Raw genomic sequence first — 21,823 nt, 5'->3', positions numbered from 1 at the left:
CCGCTCCCCTGGCTTGGGTGTTCTCTCTCTCTCTGACAAATCAAATCTTAAAAAAAGAAAAAGGAAGATTCTAATCTGAATCCAGTGGAGAGAAAAAAATGACATCCATTAGTGTTGTCATCTATGAACAAGGGAAGGAGGGATGACAGCAAGGAGGCCATGTATTTGTGATCTCATTCCCAGAGTTGTGTTTTTTTTTCCTCCCCAGAGTTGATAAATATAATGCAAAAAAAGTGATCTAAAGAAACTACTCAACTTTAGATACTCAAAAGTCCTGAAGAATTAAAAGAACAATTGGTCAAAGTAAATAACAAATGTAGATGGAATGGTGCCAGTGGGCTGTTTGAGAACCACATGACTCCTTGTCCAAAACAGTGCTCTGGAGGAAACTCTAGAAAATATGTTTCATTCTAAATTTGCAAGATGTGATGGCAATAAACATTTATTGTGGCAGGAAAAAATAACTCACAAATATCCAGAATTTCTTTTCTTTTGATCCAAGAGGAGAATTATGTGTTCACCGTCTGAGGTGATAGGTCTTTTTTTGCACAGAATCAGTGTGAGAGTGGAAGAAGATTAAAAGGGACCCAGAGAGCTGGGCTTGCTCTATAGGAGTAAGAGAAGATTACTGGAAGGATAACATAATAGGCCCAAAAGGTGCAAAGAATCTGTAATAACCAAAAGGAGCTGGTCTGGAAAAGAGATTTATTTTGCTTTGAAAGTGATTTGGAGATAGAATTTAGGGAGGTGAAGGTGTACAGAGAGAGATGAAGAAAGAAAATTTTAAGAACTTTTGCTATGCATTAGAATAAAATTGGTATTTTGAGAGACTTCTGTAAAGATTTAAATTGCTTTTTAATTAATATCACTATCATTACTATTTTGGTTGTTTAACTATTGTTTCTTTCCAAGTGATGCTATATTAAAAAGATATTTATTTAGTTTATTTGTATATTTATTATTTGTTTATCCTCTGTCTTCCTCTAAAAACACTGGTGATGGGTATTAAGGAGGGCACAGATTGCATGAAGCACTGGGTGTTATGTGCAATGAATCATGGAACACTACATCAAAAACTAATAAATGATATACTGTATGACGACTAAATAACACAATAAAAAATAAATAAAACACTTTGTTTAAGGAAGGTCACAGACAACAATAATGATAATAGCTTGCATTTGTTTAAAACTTTGTAATTATAAAACTTGTTCCTACAGATCACATTTTCAGTAGAACATTGTAGTGAGGCAGGTGGGGGTGATGTTATTATTCCCATTTTCCAGGTGAGGACACTGAAGTTCAGTAAATCTCTTCTTCTGAATGAAACATCTAGTAAATGATGGATTTGGGGTTCACACTTGGGATTCAAAATACTCAAATTTGGTATTCTCTTTATTACCTCCAATGGTAACAAAGAATAGTATAAAGGAACAAGACTTCTGTTAGGGAAGGTAATTTGTCTTAAGCTTTAAGTTTACATGATGTCTCATAAAATATGGTTATAGTTTAAGCCACATCTTAGTTTATAAGGATTTGAAGTCTCACCTGAATGATGAGATTATTGCAGGTTTTTGTAATTGGGAAGAGGAGTTTTTCAGACTGAAACTATTAACAATGACAGGTTAAAATTATAAGGCTCCCAGTCTAGTTTAATCCAGTTACAGAGGATTAAAATGACCTTTTGTTGAGGATTACTAAAAGACGGCTTTGAGGCTAGGTATATGTCTTCAGAGAGCAGGTACAGATGGAATAGGATAGAAAGCAAGCTGGCTGCAGGGCTATCAGAAACTCGTGTTTTTTAAACCGCATTGCTTTTAAGCTTCTGTACTCTGTGTTTATTTCTCTTTTTCTTCTTCTCTTCCTATTTAATAGAGTTGTGTTGAAAGTTCCGTCCTGTCTCAGGGAACCAAGGAAAGCGATCTGGTCCTATTTGGGTTGGAGCTTTACCTGTAGACCTCTGAGAATCCAAAACAGTGGCGTGAGTGGAAAGGTGAATCTCTAGGAAACAAAGTTGAGGTGATGTGGTCTGCTGGCTCTTCCTATGTAGAGATTCCCTTTGCTTGGGTAAAATTTTGGAGGACTGTAGTCTTTTTATTTTTGTTTGTTATGTCCTCCTTAAGAGAAAGAGAATCTTCACATGATTTGTGGGAGAATTGAGGCAGAGTGAAGGAGTGGTTAGGAGGAAAAAAAAAATAATTGTCTTATAAACATATATTTTATTATTTTTTTAGATTTTATTTATTTATTTGACACAGAGAGAGTGAGTGAGAGAGAGAGACAGAGAGCAAGCACAAGCAGGGGGGAACGGCAGGCAGGGGAGAAACAGGCTTCCTGCTGAGCAAGAAGCCTGATGTGGGACTCAATTCCAGGACCTTGGGATCATGATTTCAGCCAAAGTCAGCCACTTAACCAACTGAGCCACCCCAGACACCTCTAAACACAACTTTAAAAATATGTTTATACTAAAACTATTTAGATGATAAATAAAATGTTTAGAATAAGGCTTTTCTCTATTGATATCGGTCTTTGAACTTCCCAAATTTGAAAGGACTATTTTGTACTTTCAATTTTTTATTTTGCAGTGTCAGGTGACAAGTGACACAGCATAGTTCTCGAACACAAAAGTAAAATAATTTTCAGGATATCTTCCTATTTTTCCAAACTGAAGAGAAGAAAGTATTAAGGGCTTTTTTCACTTATAGACTTCTAACTTAAAAGTTGGGGAGTTTTCCTTTTCTCTTGAGTAGGCCTTGAAACCTGGAGTTCAACAGTGGTTGCATCAAACATCTACCGTCTTAGAGACTAGAATCCAGAAGCATCTTGCCCTAATTCTTCAAACACCATTGAGAAAAGAAGAGAGAGGGAGGGAGGAGAATAAATAAATCTAAAGTTATAGTAATTAGAATATGGCTTTTCCTGATCCACAGAGTTGAAGGATCATTATTGACAAGAGTTCAAATATACATAAATGAGAATACTAGACTATGTTTTAACAACATTAGCATATTCCTTAGACTATATAAATTGTCATGAAAGTTGTGTTTTATCTGGTGTTATTGCATAATTACATGCTTGGCAGTGAAGTGGAGGATGTGGGACTAGAAATTTGTTTACATTGAACACTGTAGGGACCCATCCTTGTATTGGTACATGATGTAAGTTGGCATTTATATGCAAACTAATTGATTATTTATTTTTTCTTTGTTTCCCCTATAGCAGAATGATAAAACCAATTTCTTGCATTTATAATTCTAAGTAATGTAATTCTAATGGAAAAATTTTTCACAAATACTGTCCAATAAAACATACAGTTGCAGTGTACCAGATGACCAAACAATTTTTATACATAGGAAGTATACTACAGTTTAAAAAAAAAATCCTTAATGGATATAAAAGAGGAAGAATCTTAAAGAAGACAGAAAAGTTGTTTTTGCCACTATTCTATCACCACCTGTTCTGTTGCTACTTCTGCAAAGTGAACACAGAGGGGTACCCAATTAACTTCCTTGAGTAACCAAATATTTAAAACAAGTGAATACACAAAAACCTTTCAGCAACCTTCATTTGTAGGCAAGGTAACCACAGAGAATCAATAAATAAATTGACCAAGCATTTGTAAGAAGAATGTATTTGTCACAGGGCTGTGTTGCTTATGGACAGTATACTTGACTGGCTTCCTGTCCCTGGCCTCCCCTAACCCAGGTGACTGCTTCTTCCCAAATCCATCTGGAGGCTCTGTTTCTTCCCACATTTGGAGTAAGTCTTACTCAACTCACTGATATGAGATCAAGTCAGAGTTGTTGATGTCTAATCCTTGTGGTTGCCCCAGCTGTTCAAGGTTGGGTTCATTTCCTATCTCCTAATTACATAACTGACAGACTTTCTTGCCAGTTTTTTCAAATCTCATGTTTCTCTGTTCTCTGACATTTATACATTAGTTTGCTAGGGCTGCTGTAACAAAGTACCACAAATTAGATGGCTTAAAGTACAAATGTATTGCCTCACAGTTCTGGAGACTAGAAGTTCAAGATTAAAGCATTAGTAGAGCCGGTTCCCTCTAATGGATATGAGGAAAAATCTGTTTCATGTCTTTCTTTCCTGGCATCTGGTGGATTGTTGGCAATATTTGGTGTTCTTTGGCTCATGGAACCATTATCTCAATCTCTGCTTTCTTGTTCACTGGCATCCTCTCTGTGTGTGTTTATTTTTTCACATGACATTCTTTTTCTAAGGACACCAGTCATATTGGACTTAGAGCCCATCTTACTCATCTTAACTAATTATATCTGCAACAAACCTATTTCTAAATAAGGTTACATTCTGAAGTACTGGGGCTGGGGACTAGGACTTCAACAAATGACTTGGGTGGGGGGTGGACATAGTTCAACTCACAACAGCTTACTAACTCTTGACCTAATTTCTAAATGCTGTCCTGCTTACTTTCTGTCAATGGTATACATATGGCTCACCTTTGATTGCTTATTCTACCAATTCTTTGATAGGCACCTTAGATTTGATTTGAATTTCACTGAACTATATTCATGATCTTCATTCTCTCTCCTTGGGATATTAATGTCCTATGTCTAACTACTATGAGAGTTATGTCTAATTATGCCTAGCCCTGTGGAACAGGCAGCATAATGCCCCCCCATCAAAGATATACAAATCCTAATTCCTGAAACCTGTGGGTAGGTTAAATTCCATGGCAAAGACAAATGGAGATTACAGGTAGAATCTAGGCTGCTAACTAGCTGATCTTAAAATAGGGAAATTATACTGGGTTATCCAGGTAAGCCCAATGTAATCACAGGGTCTTTAAAAATGGAAGAGGGAGATCAAAGAATACAGTCAGAGAAAGAGATATGATTAGGGAAGTAGGGCCAAAGAGATGCTGTGTTGTGGCTTTGTAGATGTGGAGGCTATGAGCCAAGGAATGTGTGTAGCCTATAAGCTGGAAAAAGTAAGGAAATGGATTCTCTTCTAGAGCCTTCAAAAAGGAACACAGCTTTGCTGACATACCTTAATTTTGGCCCAGTAAAACCCATGCCAGACTTCTGAACTATAGGACTGTAAAATAATAAAATAGAAAATTAATACACCCTGGACATGTCCTTACGTTTAGGAACCAGTCTTTGTATGAGCCTGAAAGTTCTCCTATTCTGCTACTTCTAGACTTACCCCAATTTATTCTGCCACCACTTTAAACCTTAGAATGACCATGCAGTTTGTGCAACATGGTGTGATTAATGCACTGGAGTTTGCATAGGCATTGAAGCCATATTTGACTGCAGGCTCCCCACCGATCGGGGAGCCCGGTGCAGGGCTCTCAGTCCCGGGACTCTGGGATCATGACCTGAGCAGAAGATAGATACTTAACCAACTTAGCCACCCAGGCACCCCAATTAAGGCATTTTAAATTCTTAAGGCTACTGTTTCATTTTTCTACCACATTATCTTTTCAGTCAAGGCTCAATTTAGAGTTAGAAGAAGAACATATAATTGGATCTTGAAAGGAAGAATCAGGGAGGCATTGTATCTTATAGTATTTATTGACGGATGGATGTATATTCAGGAATAAATAACCATAAAACTGTCAAAAATGTGTCCAATGATATTTTAGGGGGAGGAGACAGCCTGAAATACAAGAGGACAACATCTGTACATTGTGAAATACTGTTAACTAAAATACGTTTTGCCCTTCAGTAGAGAACAAAAAGATATTTTCTCTGTTGAATAATAACATAAGTAACTTGAAATCTGTTTGGGAGATCACATGATTATTCATCAAAAGACCTTTAGGAAGATGTACATGTAAAACCTACTCATCTAAACCTATGCATCTAAAACTTACTCATAACAAAAAGTAGTTTATTAAGAAACTATTTTAAAAATTTTCTTCTGTTTCAAAAAAGGGGGAAAATTCAAACAATGCTAAAATATTGTAGTAAAATTTGATAGGGTTAAAAGAGATTTAAAAAAACTTAAGAAATAGCAATAGTTGTTGATGATCTTAATGTGCTCATAAAATCAGGAGCAAACCACCTAAGGTAGTACTTTCTGAGTTTAACTTCAGAGCTACAAATTCCAAAATATTTTAAAGCCATGATATATAGCAATCATTGTATCTGAATCATATAGCTCAGTTTTGTTAGATATTTGTCACCTAAATGATGGATAAAATCAACTTAAAATATGTTTTGAGACTCAAAATGTATTTCTAATTTTAAGAACAAAAGTAATAGACATTTATTAAGAAACAGGAGTGGTTGTCATTAGTTAATTCCTGCGGCTGCAAATTTTTTCAATCTCAAATTTAAAAAAGAGAAATATAGGGCCAGCCCTATGATCATACTTTATAGCACTGGAAAGCAAACAGTATACATGGGATCCAAGGATAATTTCAATTGCGGAGAGTAGCCATAATGACTGGGGTGAGGCCAGGACAATAGTTGTAAGGCAGAGGCTCTCCAGAGGGGAAGGGAAGCTCCAGGATGCAAGTGGGGTAGAAAGAAAAATGTACCTCCTTCCTGGGGAGGAGCCAGATGCCAAGTTCAGACAGGTTGGAGACTGGGATATGGCACCAGAACACATGTGATGCACAAGGAAGCAAGCGGGACTTATGAGGAAGTAAGAAGTTACTGAGTATGGCTAGGGGAGAGAGGAATGAAGAAGTCAGGAACAACATGACATCACTCAGGATCACTGATCAGGAACAGAATAGGGAACACACCATGGCACTTCAGGATCTAGCAGGCAGTTACTTCTAAAAATGAGCTGTGGGACTGACCCAATTTCTACACTGTCAACCAGGACCCTCTGCCCACTCTTCTCAATTCTTAAAGTGGTCAGGCCTGGCTAGGTAAGCAACAGTGTGAATCTTGGCAAGCAGAATTGAGATTTTATTTTGCAAAAACAGAATGTCTTCAGGTGTTAGGTCCCAGAATACAGTCTGGGATTCTGCTAAACAAATATGTCCTGAAATATGCTGAAAAAGCCTTTGCAGAGCAAGGCAACTGGCACCTCTTGCTTCTTGTCTGACTAAGATGTCCCCGACATTTTCAGCCAGTGACAAAATTAAACCTTCCCTCCAAGCCAAGACATAACCTGATTTGTGATGAAGCAGAAAATTTTTTCAACTTAGGCAATCCTGTAATTTTTAGAAGCCTATGAAAGGAGAAAAATGAGATATCAGATGCCCAGAGTCAATTAGGAACTTCCTAATTCACCTCAGTTATTGATTTATGTAATTATTTCAGGCAAGTGACCTTGGGCAAATAGTAGTCTCCAACTAGATTTATAATTCTAAATGAAATATATTGGTGTGATATCTTACTCTTTGACTTAGGAACACCCTAACCTCATTCCAAATATTGATAAATGAGTTCTTAGAGGAACTAGGAGTGTTTACTCTAGCTTACCTAGACAAACAAGTATTCCGACCTAAAATGCAGAAAAACATTGGAAATATTGCAGTTGATGCTACATGCAACCCATATCTTATCAGAAACCATGTTATTTCAATTTTGCCTCCTAGATATCTTCCAAATCAATCTAGTTTTATTTTGTTTTGTTTTGTTTTGTTTTTTCTAGGCTTTTAAAAGACATTATTCTAGTTCAGGGCCTAGCACCTGAATTATAAAGAGCTTCTTAATTGGCCTTCAGTCTTTCTCTCATTTCTTCTAATTCTTTTCCATATTATAAGAATTATGGTTTTTAAAAATATCTAACCCGATCATTACACTTCCCTGGTTAAAACCTTTAACGGAGCTCCACTTTTCTTAGAGTAAAGCCCATATTCCTTAAAATGTTTTACAGATATGTTCATGATCTGCCCATCATCTACTTCACCAATTTGAATTCCATATTCCAGCCATACTGGACAACATTCAGCTTCTACATGCCATGTTCACTCACCTCTAGGTCTTCTACTTTATGTTCTCTCTGTAACTTTCTTCATTACATCTCTCCAACTCCTCCCTTCCTTCAACTTTCATGGCTAATTTCTACTTGCCTTTCAGGTTTGAGTAGTCACTATTTGTGCTCAGTATCCATCTTTCTGTCTTCATTATCAGCACATGGCTAGACTACATTTCCCAGCCTCCTTTGCAGTTAGTTGTGACTGTAACTAAAATGTCATGGAAGTGACATGCCATGTCAGTCCTGGTCCATAAAAACCAGCCACAAGCAAACCTTGCTCTGTTTCTCTATCTACCATCTACCTAGAAAGGATTTAGTAGACTTCGGGGAGGACAGACGCCTAAGATGAAGGTGCTTGAGATTTGCATGTAACTGTAATTTGAGCAAGAAGTAAATCATTTGTGTATTAAGCTGCTGAGAAATTGGGGTTTATTTGTTTCAGCAGCTAGCATTACTTTCCTTAAGCAACACAAGGTCTTAGCTTAGTTTTAAATTTCCCTGGAAAACTTTCTTTGAGTAACAAAATCTGTCTTCTCCACCCAAGTGTAAGCTCAGCAAGAACAGGGACCATTATCTTATTCACTATTGTGAATTCAGTTTTCTTTACAGTGTCTGCACACAGTTCATGAACAACCAAATTACCTGTTGAACGTTAAATAATTGAGCTTTATATTGAAGCATAGGAAATTCAAATTTGAGTTTTCAGAGGTTAAACATATAGGATTAAACTTAGAAAAGTACATTTAATTTCTTTTTAGAACAGAGAGGAAACTATGAAAAACTGGAAAATTCTTACATCCATGCAAGCAAATAGCTTAAAAGACCAAATCCACATGTTGGGGCTAAGAAAATTAATACAAAGTGCCTCACTTTGGCTCTGGCTATTCTGCTTTATGATTTTACTTAGAAAACTCTGAGGAGGATATCTGTCACCTGGAGTGTCAATAAGCTTTTGAGAAGCTAAAATAGGCTCTGATTTTCTTATCAGTTTTTAAAGCTCCAGGCATTTCAAACTTGTTCAAAGTGGCAGTTGACATGTCTGATAATGGTTGCAGCACTTTGTTACAAGACCACAAGGCAACAGTCATGTACTTACGAGAAAAATGTCAAGAGAAGGAAACTGTCCTCCCTATAGCATTAATACAAAGCAATTTGTACTACTTATATAAACTTGATCTCTATCTTTAGTCAATATTTCTTTTCGTGTTAAGTGATCATTAGGCTCTCTCTCAATTAGGGTACACTAGACCTAACAGTGCCCTATAGAAATGATTTTGGAAATAGCAGTATGAATAAATTTTCAGAGTAGGAGAGAGAGAGAAATAGAGAGAGAGATGACATACTAGAATATTCTTTGTGTGAGTAGAAAGCCTAAGGTTTTTCTATTTCATGGACCTCCCTCAACTAATAAAAGCTATACAATTGATTTTCACCAAAATTAATTGTGCCATGGGTAAGAGGGGGGGGGAAGAATGTGGTATTCATAATTTATTGTGTGTGTGTGTGTGTGTGTGTGTGTGTGTGTGTATACACATATATGTGTATATATATATATTACTCATAAGAAATTATTAGATCTCTACCTCACTTACTTGCCAAAGAAATGCAGAGAACATGATTTTGGATTGGATATTTAAGACAAAACACCATTAGTCTTCTGCTCTAAATCCATTCCTGTTTTTTCCTTGCTAATAGGAGCCTGAATTTATGCCTGACCCCAGAAGATGAAGCATGATTGGTAAGCCAGTGAACTTTGCTTTCCTAGTCTGTCTTGAAGCTCAGGGTGGCTATGTCATTCAGCTGTACCAATGAAACCAAAGATGAAATCTGCTGATAAAGTATATGTAGAAAGTCTTTCTTTTTTTTCCTGATAAAAAGGAACATATGCTGCTGGCACTGTTCTCCCCTAATTCCTGCCTACTTCTACCCCCATTTTTCCTACTCTAAATGCAGATGTGCAGTCTAGAGCTTTAAAAGCCATTTTGTTACCATGAAGTAATTAGCATAAAGATAAAATCCAGCACACTACAGGTGATAGAGTGGAAAAATAAAAAGAACTTAGATCCTTAGCATAGTTGAACAGATGAACTAATACCAATATAGATAAACATTTATTTCTAGGCTATTTGTAATATGAGAAAAGTGAACCCTTATTTGTTTGAACCCTCATTAGCCAGATTTTCAGAAACAAGAATCATAACCAGTACATAGAAAAGAGTAGAAAATATATTGAAGCATATTTAAGATGCACATCAGATTTAAATGTGAACCTTTCTCTCATTAGTGAGTCAAAATAGACTCTGGGATAAAAGATGTATATCCATTAGGGGATTCAGTGTAGGGGTAGAACTGTGAAGACAGGGCAAATGAGTACAAATCATTTAGTTAAATCCTATTGCCAGTTACTTAAGAAAAAGCCTGTGTGTATTTTAAAATTTTAAAATACTAAATCATGAAGAAATAAAACATTTGAACCAACCAATAACAAGTAAGAAGATTTAAGCAGTAATCCAACACCTTCCACAAAGAGAAGCCCAGAACCAGATGTTTTCACTTGTAAATTCAACCAAACGTTTACAGAATTAACACTAATCTTTCTCAAACTCTTCTTAAAAACTGAAAAGGAAGGAATGCTTCCAAACTGATTTATGAGGCTAGCATTATCCTGATACCAAAGTCATATAAAGACACTACAAGGAAAGAAAGCTGCACGCCCACATTCCTGATAAACATAGATACAAAAATTCTTAAAAAAAGAAAACTGATGCTGTGAAGTGTGTAAACCTGGCGATTCACAGACCTGTACCCCTGGGGATAAAAATATATTATATGTTTATAAAAAGTAAAATTAAAAAAAAAAAGAAAACTGAATTCATCAGCACATTAAAAGACTCACACATCACGATCAAGTGGGGTTTATCCTTTGGATGCAAGGATGGTTCGACATATATAGATTAATAAATATTACATACCACATTGATAGAATTAAAGATTAATACCATATGATCATCTCAATAGATGCAGAAAAAAGATTTGACAAAATTCAATATCCTTTCATAATAAAACGTCTCAACAAATTGGGTATAGAAGGAATGTATTTCAACATAATAAAGGCCATCTACAGCATATCAACTCAGTGGTAAAAGATTGAAAGCTTTCCTGATAAGATTAGGAATAGAACAAGGGCCTTCTCTCATCATTACCATTTAAATAGCAGAATAGGACTCTGGAAGTCACAGCCAGAGCAATGAAGTAAGAAAAAGAAATAAAAGGCATCCAAATTAGAAAGGAAGAAGTAAAATTTTGTTTGCAGATGGTATGATTTTATGTATAGAAAATTTTAAAGAGACAGCAAAAAACTTTTAGAATTACTAAATTCAGTAGTTGCAAGATACAAAATCAACATACAAAAATCAGTTGCATTTCTATACACTAACAATCATCTGAGAAAAATTTTAAAAGCCAATCCCATTTACAATAGCATGAAAAATAATAAAGTACTCAGGAACAAATTTGACCAAGGAAGTGAAAAATCTATACACTGAACATTGTAAGACATTATTGAAAGAAATTGGAGAAGACACAAATAAATGAAACACATTCTGTGTTCATGGATTGGAAGAATTAATACTGTTAAAATGTTCATTCTACACAAAGTGATCTACAGACCTAATGTAATCCCCACCCAAATTCCAATGTCATTTGCCCACAAAAAGATAATCCTAAAATTTGTATGGAACCACAAAAGACCCCAAATAGCCAAAGCAATCCTGAGGAAGAACAATGTTGGAGGCAACACATTCCTGATTTCAAACTGTGTTACAGTCATATTAACTGAAACAGTATGATACTGGCATAAAAAGAGACACATAGACCAATGGACAGAATTGTGAACCCAGAAATAAACCCATGCATATAAGGTCAACTAATATTTGACAAATAAACCAAGAATACCCAATGGGGAAGGGAAAGGATAGTCTCTTTAATAAATAGTGTTGGATGTTTTCTAAAATATAGAAATGGATATTCACATCCAAAAGAATGAAGTTGGACTCTTATCTTACACCACTCATAAAAATTAACTCAAAATGGATTAAAGACTTAAGTGTATGACCCAAAATCATAAAACTACTAGAAGAAAATAGATAAAAATCTCCTTGACATTGGTCTTGGCAATATTTTTTTGGATGTGACAACAAAAGCAAAATAAAAAAGTGGGACCACCTCAAACTAAAAAGCTTCTGTGAAAAGATGTACACACACACACACACACACACACACACACACAATGGAATATTACTCAGCCATCAGAAAGGATGAATATTTACCATTTATACTGATGTGGATGGACCTGGAGGGTAATATGCTTAGCAAAATAAGTCAATCAGAGAAAGACAATTATATGATTTCACTCATGTGTGGCATATAAGAAACAGCACAGAGGATCATAGGGAAAGGGAGGAAAAATGAATGGGAAGTTATCAGAGAGGGAGAAAACCATGAGAGACTCTTAACTATAGGAAACAAACTAAGGCTTGCTGGAGGGGAGGTGGGCAGGGGGGATGGGCAATTGGGTGATGGGCATATGATGTGATGTAATGTGATGAGCACTGGGTGTTATATGAAACTGATAAGTTATTGAACACTACATCTGAAACTAATGATGTACTATATGTTGGCTAATTTAATTTAAATAAAAATAAATAAATAAAAAGCTCTGTACAGCAAAAATAAAACAATCAGCCAAATGAAAAGGTAGTCTACAGAATGAGAGAGAATATTTGCAAACTATCTATCTGACCAGGAGTTAATATCCAAAACATATAAGGAACATACAACTCATACAACAATAGCAAGAAAACAATCAATTGGATAAAAAATGGGCACAGGACTTGAATAGACATTTTCCCAAAGAAGACCTACAAATACCCAATAGGTACATGAAAAGATGCTCAACATTTCTGATGATCAGGAAAATGCAAAATAAAAGCTACAACGAGATAGCACTCCACACCTGTTAGAATGGCTATCATCAAAAAAGACAAGAGATAACAATTGTTGGCAAAGATGTGGAGAAAACGGAATGCTCATGCATTGTTGGGAATGTAAATTAGAAAACAGCATAGAGAGTCCTCAAAAGATTAAAAATAGAACTGCTGTATAATCCAGCAATCCCTTCTAGGTGTATGTCTGAAGAAACTGAAATAAGTATTTTGAAAAGATATGTGCACCCCCATATTCATTGCAGGATTATTCATAATAGCCAGGATATGGAAACAACCATCAGTGTAACCTGATGGATCAATGGATAAAGAAGTTGTGGCATATATATATATATATGGAGAGAGAGAGAGAAAGAGAGATAATAGAATATTATTTAGCCATTAGAAAGAAGGAAATCCTGCCATTTGCAACAACATGGTTGAATCTTGAAGGCAGGATGCTAAGTGAAATAAGGCAGAGAAAAACAAATACCATACATTCCTACTTATATGTGGAATCTAAAAATGCTGCATTCATAAATATAGTAGAATGTTGCTTCTCATGGGCAAGGGGATGGGAAAAATGGGAAGATGTTGGTCAAAGTGTATAAACTTCCAGCTATAAGATGAATAAGTAATGTACAGTGACTATACTTCACAGTACTGTATTATATACTGAAAAGTTGTTAAAAGAGTAGGTTAAGTGTTCTTATCACCCACAAAAATATTGTAATAATTTAAGAGCATAGATGTGTTAACTAACCTTATTGTGGTAATCATTTCATAATATATTTGTGTATCAAATCATCATGTTCACATTAACCTTCATATGTTACATGTCAGTATCTCAAAATGCTGGAACACACACATACTCTCTCCCTCAGTGAGGAAGGGCAGATACCTACCTCCTTAAGCTGCTAGGGTAGATGTCTTCACATCAGAAACATCTTAATGAGGATTCACTGAGAAGCCCCTGCTGGTAAGGAACATGATAAGGTTGCTTGCTGTCACCGTTACCAGTTAATATCTCACTGGAGGCATTACTCAACTCAATTGTATGATAGAAAAAATTAAAGTATAAAAACAGGAAGATCAAAGTAAAATTATGAACATTTACAGATGGCTAGAAAGCCCATGAGAATTAAATGACAAAAAGAACGAAAATAATAAGATAATTGTTGCTGGGATATAAAATTTAAACATGAAAATAATTTAACAAATATTTGATAGTTATAAGAACATAGGTACTATATTAGATGGGACTAGTGGTCAGACAGATAATACTAGAATATGCTGAGATATTATTCTCACATGTAAGGTTTTTAAAAAATATTTTATTTATTTATTTGACAGAGAGAGATCACAACTAGGCAGAGAGGCAGGCAGAGAGAGGGGGAAAGCAGGCTCCCCACTAAGCAGGGAGCCTGATGCGGGGCTCGATCTCAGGACCCTGGGACCATGACCGGAGCTGAAGGCAGAGGCTTAACCCACTGAGCCACCCAGGTGCCACACATGTAAGGTTTTTAAAATAACTCATGATTGGGGCACCTGGGTGGCTCAGGAGGTTAGGTGACCAACTCTTGGTTTCGGCTCAGATCATCATCTCTGGGTTGTGGGATCCAGCCCCAAGATAGGCTCTGCGCTCAGCTTGGAGTCTGCTTGAGATTCTCTTTCTTTCCTTTTCTCTCTCCCTCTGCCTTGTTGTCCGTCTCCCTTCTTGGGCATGCACACTCTCTCTCTCTCTCAAATAAATAGTTTTAAAAAAATAACCCATGATTAAGAACAGGGTTGGTTATTAAGTCTAGAGCACGGACAAATTCATGGTCCAAGATGGGTAGGTGGACTCCAACTATGGAATTAGGGAAGGTAAGTCAGTGGTAGATTACTGTCCAGAAAATCTTTTGATAAAGTTATAGCTATAGATCTTTATCAAACTATTACAGGGATTAGAGATGTTCAATTAATTCTTAATATTTTGAGGGTTGGAATCTTAGAACCCCCTAATCAAATATTTCTCAGTATGAGAAATTGGGCAAGGTCAACCATTGAGCTGACCCAGAGCATATTAAGAAAGAGTGAATGTTTGAAATCAGAACACCTGGGTTTGGGGAAATCACTCAGTTTTCTCCACTACTATAATACTATTTTTCCTCTGTTCCTTCCAGGATTTTTGATACGCTGTAAATGTATACGCTTATAATGTATATAAGACATTTTTTTATATTGCTAAATGTTATGTGAATGTTAATTGTTATCATTATGGTGATAGTGGCAATTCATATAACCAGTGTGGTGCCTGATTGTTGCTCAGGAATTACTAATCTTTTAATTACCTGCATCTAGAAATCACAGCAGACTCCTGAACACCATCATTCTATAAACATTTCTAGCCGGGTTCAGAAAATAAACAGAAATCTAGGGTCCAATTGCCGGAGTCATGGATGTGCTATCAGCTAGCACATTTCTGGCAACCCCTCAATGTTCCTGCCAGCCTGAGGTGTGCTTTTCAGCTCACAGTCTCCTGTCATCTGTCAGAGGCTGAGAGATTTTTAGTGAGAAAAGAAAAGTCAAGAGCCCTTTCTCTTCTTGCCCTTGAAAAGAAAATATTATTTGGCAGAAAACCCAACCATTCACAGGTATGAGAAAGGTTTAACATTTATTCTTTTAAAAGGTGATTAGGAAAAAGTGTGTTTATTATGACACAGTTAAGACATAAAAATTTATAACAATTTGCTATGAAAATTTACATACCCACAACTCATGTTAAGAAATAAAACACCAGGGGCACCTGGGTGGCTCAGTGAGTTAAAGCCTCTGCCTTCAGCTCAGGTCATGATCCCAGGGTCCTGGAATCGAGCCCCGTATCGGGCTCTCTGCTCAGCGGGGAGCCTGCTTCCTCCTCTCTCTCTGTCTGCTTCTCTGCCTACTTGTGATCTCTGTCTGTCAAATAAATAAATTAAAAAAAAAAAAGAAATAAAACACCAACAGTACAGTTAAAGCCCTTTGGTAACCCTCCCAGATTGCATCAGTATCTTGAATTTTGTTGGTGATCATACAGGGTACTTCTTTGTATTTTTGCTTATAACCAACATTAATTCTTTATGAGAACAAATCTTACCAGACTTACGACAGTTTTTTTTTTCCTGTTTTTGTTTTTAGAGAGTGAGAGAGAAAGAGAGTGGGGTTTGGAGCAGAAGGAGAGGGAGAGAGAGAATCTTAAGCAGGCTCCACTCCCAGTTTGGAGCCCAGTGCAGGGCTCAGTCTCCCGACCCTGAGAGATCCTGACCTGAGCCAAACACTTAAGTGTTAAGTGTTAAGTGTTGGACACTTAACTAACTGAGCCACCCACGTGACCCCAGACTTATCACAGTTCTATATCCCAATATTTTCTTCATCTCCTATTTTAAAGATTACAGCACTTTTTAACATTGTAAGTTTCTCACTATCATACATGTATTTGACATTTCAAGAACTCAGTTTGGTGGGAGATTTATACATATTATTTTAGTAAAAAATAAAGCATCACTACTCATTCTCTTTATACATTGCAGAATGTCTCCCCCACTCCTCCCCTCTTCCCGAACCTCTTCCCCCTTCTTGATTTGCATTGGCATGTGGACTTCTTGTTCTCACCAAATGAGTCAGTGGAGATAGAACGGATGTCAGTGTCTCCTGAAAAAAAGATGCCATACTGTCTTGTAAAGTCACAAAAAAGCATTAGTTTGAGCCAACACTACAAGAAAAAAAAAAGGGAGAGCTCATAAAAGTCTGGATTTCTGGTTTCTTTTGAAAAATTGAAAAGACTGATAACACAGTGCCCATATTCCTAAATGGCAATAATCCAATTGAACCAAGAAGCAGCTCCTTATTTTAGGTGAAACACTGTCCATTTTACTGTATTTCTATCACTTCTCTTCTCACAATTGACTAAGACCAATGTCAATCAATGTCAATTGTCACCTATGATCATAATTGGATAACTGACATTCCTCATGGTAGAGATAAAGCTTTCTCTTTACCCATACCAGTACTATCAAAAATGGTGAAACAGAAAAATCAATCAAAAGGTCCACATCCACTCTGAAGCTAACCTCAGGTAAATGCAGAAGCCTAAAAAAACCCAGGATACTCATTTCAGAGAAATGAGAAGCCCCCTTCTCCTCATCAATCAGAGTGCTGCCTCTATACAAATATTCTCTGGTAACTCCCCAATCCCCACCCCCCCCACCCCAGACACACAACCACCAGCCTCTTCCTTTGTCTAGATTCATATGTAGTTTTAACATAAACTTGAAACAGTAAAGGTGGAAAATGAGACAAGAGAAACATAAGATGAAGAAAATATCAAAACATTCCCAACATAAATTACAACTTGAAATTTAGGAGTGAGGCACAGAAATCAACACATAGCAGATAGGATTATTTACAAAACAATTTCACAAGGAGACCCACTTTAAATATGATTTATAAAGTGTTACTGGTGAGATTAAAGTGCCTGCTTTGCTAACATCTCATCAGGAAGCCAATCTATGATGAAGGATAAGCTCTAACCTTGGAAATTATATTGAGAGGTAAGGCTGTAATGACTGGAGCACTTTGTGGACTAATAGAGAATATTAAAAAGGAAGAGAAGGAAAGTAAAAATATCGTGAGTCTTTAGGAGCATCCAGGAAAAAAAAAAAAAGGTACTGTGTGCCTGGCAGATAGACACAAGAATTCTAGCTGCAAGCAAGGTGTTTTTTGGACAGAGCAGGGATAAATGTTTTGGATTTTGCATAAATTATTTAATACCTTCTCTCTGGTTCATGTTTAAGAAACATCTTCTAATTATTATTTTGGGAAGGATGTCTCTTAGGTAATAGACATCAGGACAAGTACTTTCTGACATAAGAACATCTGATTTACAAACAACTGGTACCTTTGAAATATTTTCTCAATATTATTCACAACCATGTTCTACACACCACTCTTCCTATATGTAATACCCCTGCTATTTGTTTGTCCATTGTAGGTCACACGGGAAGTGAGGTATAGAGATGGTAGTGTACTGAAAGCATGATACTCAAGCATGTTTTGCTTCATTTTGAATTAGCTTGGGACTTCAAGCATGATTGAAAAATATATTCCACACTCAAAAAAAAATCTATGTATGAATGAGATTTTGGAAACCTTCTGAATTTCGGTTATGTCTTTGCTCTATCACTATTATAAATTATTGCTCACTATAAATTTATAATCATCCTGACTTTGTTATCTTTGACTTAAAAAAGATTGTAATAAGGAAACCTCACCTCCCCTTGGAGTTATAGAAGACTAAGAAAGGCTCATTTGGGCATTCTATATAGTGCGTTTCTATATCATAACCAGTAATATTGTGTATAATGCATTTCTAAGTCCATGCTTAGAGTGAGCCTTAACACATTGGATCATTGTGTCCTACAGTACCTCCCAGAAAAATTGACTTTTAACTTCTTGGCCTAAATAATGAATAAGTGAATAATGTTTTATTTTATCTTAATCTTTTGAAACCTAAATAATTTATCAATTTTTCTACTAGCCTCTGAGCTCTTTTCTAGAAGTTTGACAGGAGTTCAGAATCTATGTCAACTCTTTTAGGCCACTAGGAATTCATTTAGGAAACTGAAGTGGCAATTTATTAGCAAAGTGGAATGAAAGACCATTTTCTTATTTTTGTATTTGTTTCTGCATTTGGGCTATTCTGCAAAGTGGCAGTTACTTAAAGCCTGAGGGAGTAAATGCAGAGTCCAGATTGCTTAATTTACGACCAGTCAGAGATTCTACTGGGAGAATTTGGTTCATTATAAAATGCTTTATATTATATCTAAAGACTCTTTGGAATCAGTCTCTTTTTAAAAAAATTAAATAACTAAAAGTAACAATATAATTTAAACCTAGCTCAGACTTGTGCTATTGTCTTTTTCTCACATGTGCAGAACTCTCTCTGATTATCCAGAGAGCTCAGCCTGCAGAAGCAATGTTTGTGGGGGTGGGGTGGACAGAATGAAATTTTTGGCCCTCCATTGCAAACTGCTGCCTTTTCAAATGATGCACACATGCCTGGTCCATCTGTCTTCAAGGACTCAGCAGAGAAGTCAGTAAAACTTTTTATTTAGTGTTTGAAGCTGCATTGCCAAATATTAATAACTCATTTTATTTATAATTGATTCTCCAAAGTAGGAAAAACAGGTGGTACTTATGAAGAACTCCATAGTAGCCAAATTTCAAAGGTCAGATGCTGCAAGTGTGGAATGAGAAAAAGCATTTTGTATTAATACTCTTACTATAAAATTGTTTGCCCATGGCTTTTTTTCCAATCATAGTACTAGTAGTACTCAAGACTGCCCAGGATCTCTCTGTAGAGCTGACCCTCTCCTCCCAAATCATTCTCCAGGAAGTTCTCCAGGATGCAGAGAATTCATGTCCTTATGGTTCTCCAGTTTTTTTCCCACATGGTCTTGCTCTGATCAATCATGGCCAATCTCACAAATTATCTATGAATTGTTTTAGTAATGACTGTTTGGATAGTAAACCCCTCATAAAGATGATGACTACACAAAACAATGTCCATATTGGTGAAAGATTTCAGCCATGTGGGATGCCAGTAGGAAAGATAATTGTGGGCAGACAGGATCTTTCTCTTTTAGTCTCCCATTCTATGGGTCATGAGAACAACAATAAACTTCTGAAGAATTAAGAGGAGAAGAGGTGCCAGGAGACAGCTTAATGAAATTTGAATTTTCAGAAGGGAAAAAGTTTGCATTTGGCTTTTAAGTGTCCATCTTCCCTTTCACAACAACACCAGTTTTTCTTTGGGGTAACTACCTCTTTCATGGAACATTATGGTACTTGATGTCCCCTAGCCATGAAGTGGGCATGTGATTCAGTATAACCAATCAATTTCTTCCCTGCCACATGAGTATCAAGAAGACTGCATTTGTATAGGTTTTATTCACCCCAGTAGGGAAACCTTGAAGAGGCCATTCATTTTTTTTTCCTTCTGAGACATCTGGAACTGCTCTGGTTTTTTATCTTTCTAAACCTGATTATTTAATCTTCTCTTTTCAGTCTTTTCAATGAATTCCTTTTAACTGCATAAGCTAGCTAGAGTTGATTTATGTTGTTTGCAAACATAGAACTCAGATTTTCACAAATGTTAATTCTCAACTGGTGAATATAGTATTCATCTTGTAAAATTCTAGAGAGAGAATCATTCATTAGTATTACCCACCCAGTCTTTCCATTTCCCCACCACTTATGTAGTAGGACAATTCTTCCTACTCCCATTTGAAGGTATGGCCATGTAAATTTTTTTGGCCAATGAATTGTGATTGGTAATGATACATAGCATTTCCAGGTGGAAGCTTAAAAGCCAAGGTGCAATTTGCCACTGTTCTGGTGATGTTGGAAGCTCATGTTCAGATGAAGTCTTTTAGAATGGGTATCTGAGTGACTATGAAGAGGAGAGCTTTGCTGCTGATATGCATGAGACTTGTAGTATGAGGTAGATATAAACTTTTATTTTAGGCTAACGAGATTGGAGGGGGTGATGTTACTGACTAATAAAAGAGTGACTTTAAAGAAAAATGTATAATTTTCTGGTTGCCAGCATGGACTCATAAAGAAATAGGACATATTGGATATTTTACTCTCATTTTTTGAAATGAGTCAGACTAGAAATACAAGGAAAATGAAAAAGATTGATATTTCTCCAACTTGAGTAATAATTAAACCCTATTAAGAGGAAAAAGATAGAATCTAAGTTATTTATATTTTAACAATAACGAAATATAAACTATATATCAAGATCATTCAATATGAACGCTAAAAAAGCCACGAAATGATTATTACTTAAATTCATCCCTAAAATTTCATGTGACAGGTAATATTATTTAGATTAACTAAATAGATTGGATTAATCAAAATAGATTTAAGACTAAAATCATTGTTTAGCAATATGAACGTAGTACTGACTTCCATGGGTTTGATCTTCCAATTCTACCACATGCCATGTGATGATTCAGGTCACCCACATCTTTTCTTTATTTGAAACACTGCAAAATCATCATTTATAGAGGACACAATGATGTCATTTGGCCTGCTTTCTATGTGCATGCATCATTTAAGTATTAAGCCATCCTCTGTTTTTTTTTTTTTAATGAACAATTAAAGTTGTACTTCTTGGTACCAGTATGAGGATAAATGCAAACCCAGGAACAGAAGTGTGGCAGTTCTCAATTATAAAGTGGTTATTCAAGTTATATTGAATATGTCTGTATTGATTTTTAAAATATTTTTATTAAAATTAAATGACAACATTAGAATAATTCTCACAGGAATTTGAGGACCTCTGAGGATATACCTGTAGACTGACTACTAGGGGTAGCATAGACTAGTCTGAACAACACTGCATTTGATATATCAACATTTTAATAAGGCATGACCTGTCTCACAACACTGGACATTCTTATGGATGGACAAAATAATGAAATTATTAAGCCACAGCATAATTAGTAGATGTTTATTAATGGGTCACTTTCAATCTTGGGGGAGGTTTCTAGTAGCATATCTGGAGCTATATCCTTAGACTTGTTTTGTTCTAGCATTTCATCAAAATTACAAAATGTAGACTATAAAGTATATCAGTGATAAGCTGAAGACGAAAACAAGTATGTTGCATAAAGAAGAAATATTCAAAACAACCACTAAACCATCTCCCTCTCAAGATTTGATTCTTATGTCATCAGATGTCTAGTCCACCCACTACCCCACCTATTTGCAGTCATGTACTGACCCTCAGAAGATCACTCTTCCTCATTCTCTCCAATAATACAACTGTCTTGATTCTTTATGATTTCTTTATACAGACCGATGATCTTCCCATTTGCCTGATTTTTCAGTTT

Source organism: Enhydra lutris, unplaced genomic scaffold, assembly GCF_002288905.1.
Source record: "Enhydra lutris kenyoni isolate GAN:26980312 unplaced genomic scaffold, ASM228890v2 scaffoldscaffold2, whole genome shotgun sequence".
Lineage (NCBI taxonomy): Eukaryota > Metazoa > Chordata > Mammalia > Carnivora > Mustelidae > Enhydra > Enhydra lutris.
This window is presented reverse-complemented; position numbering follows the sequence as displayed.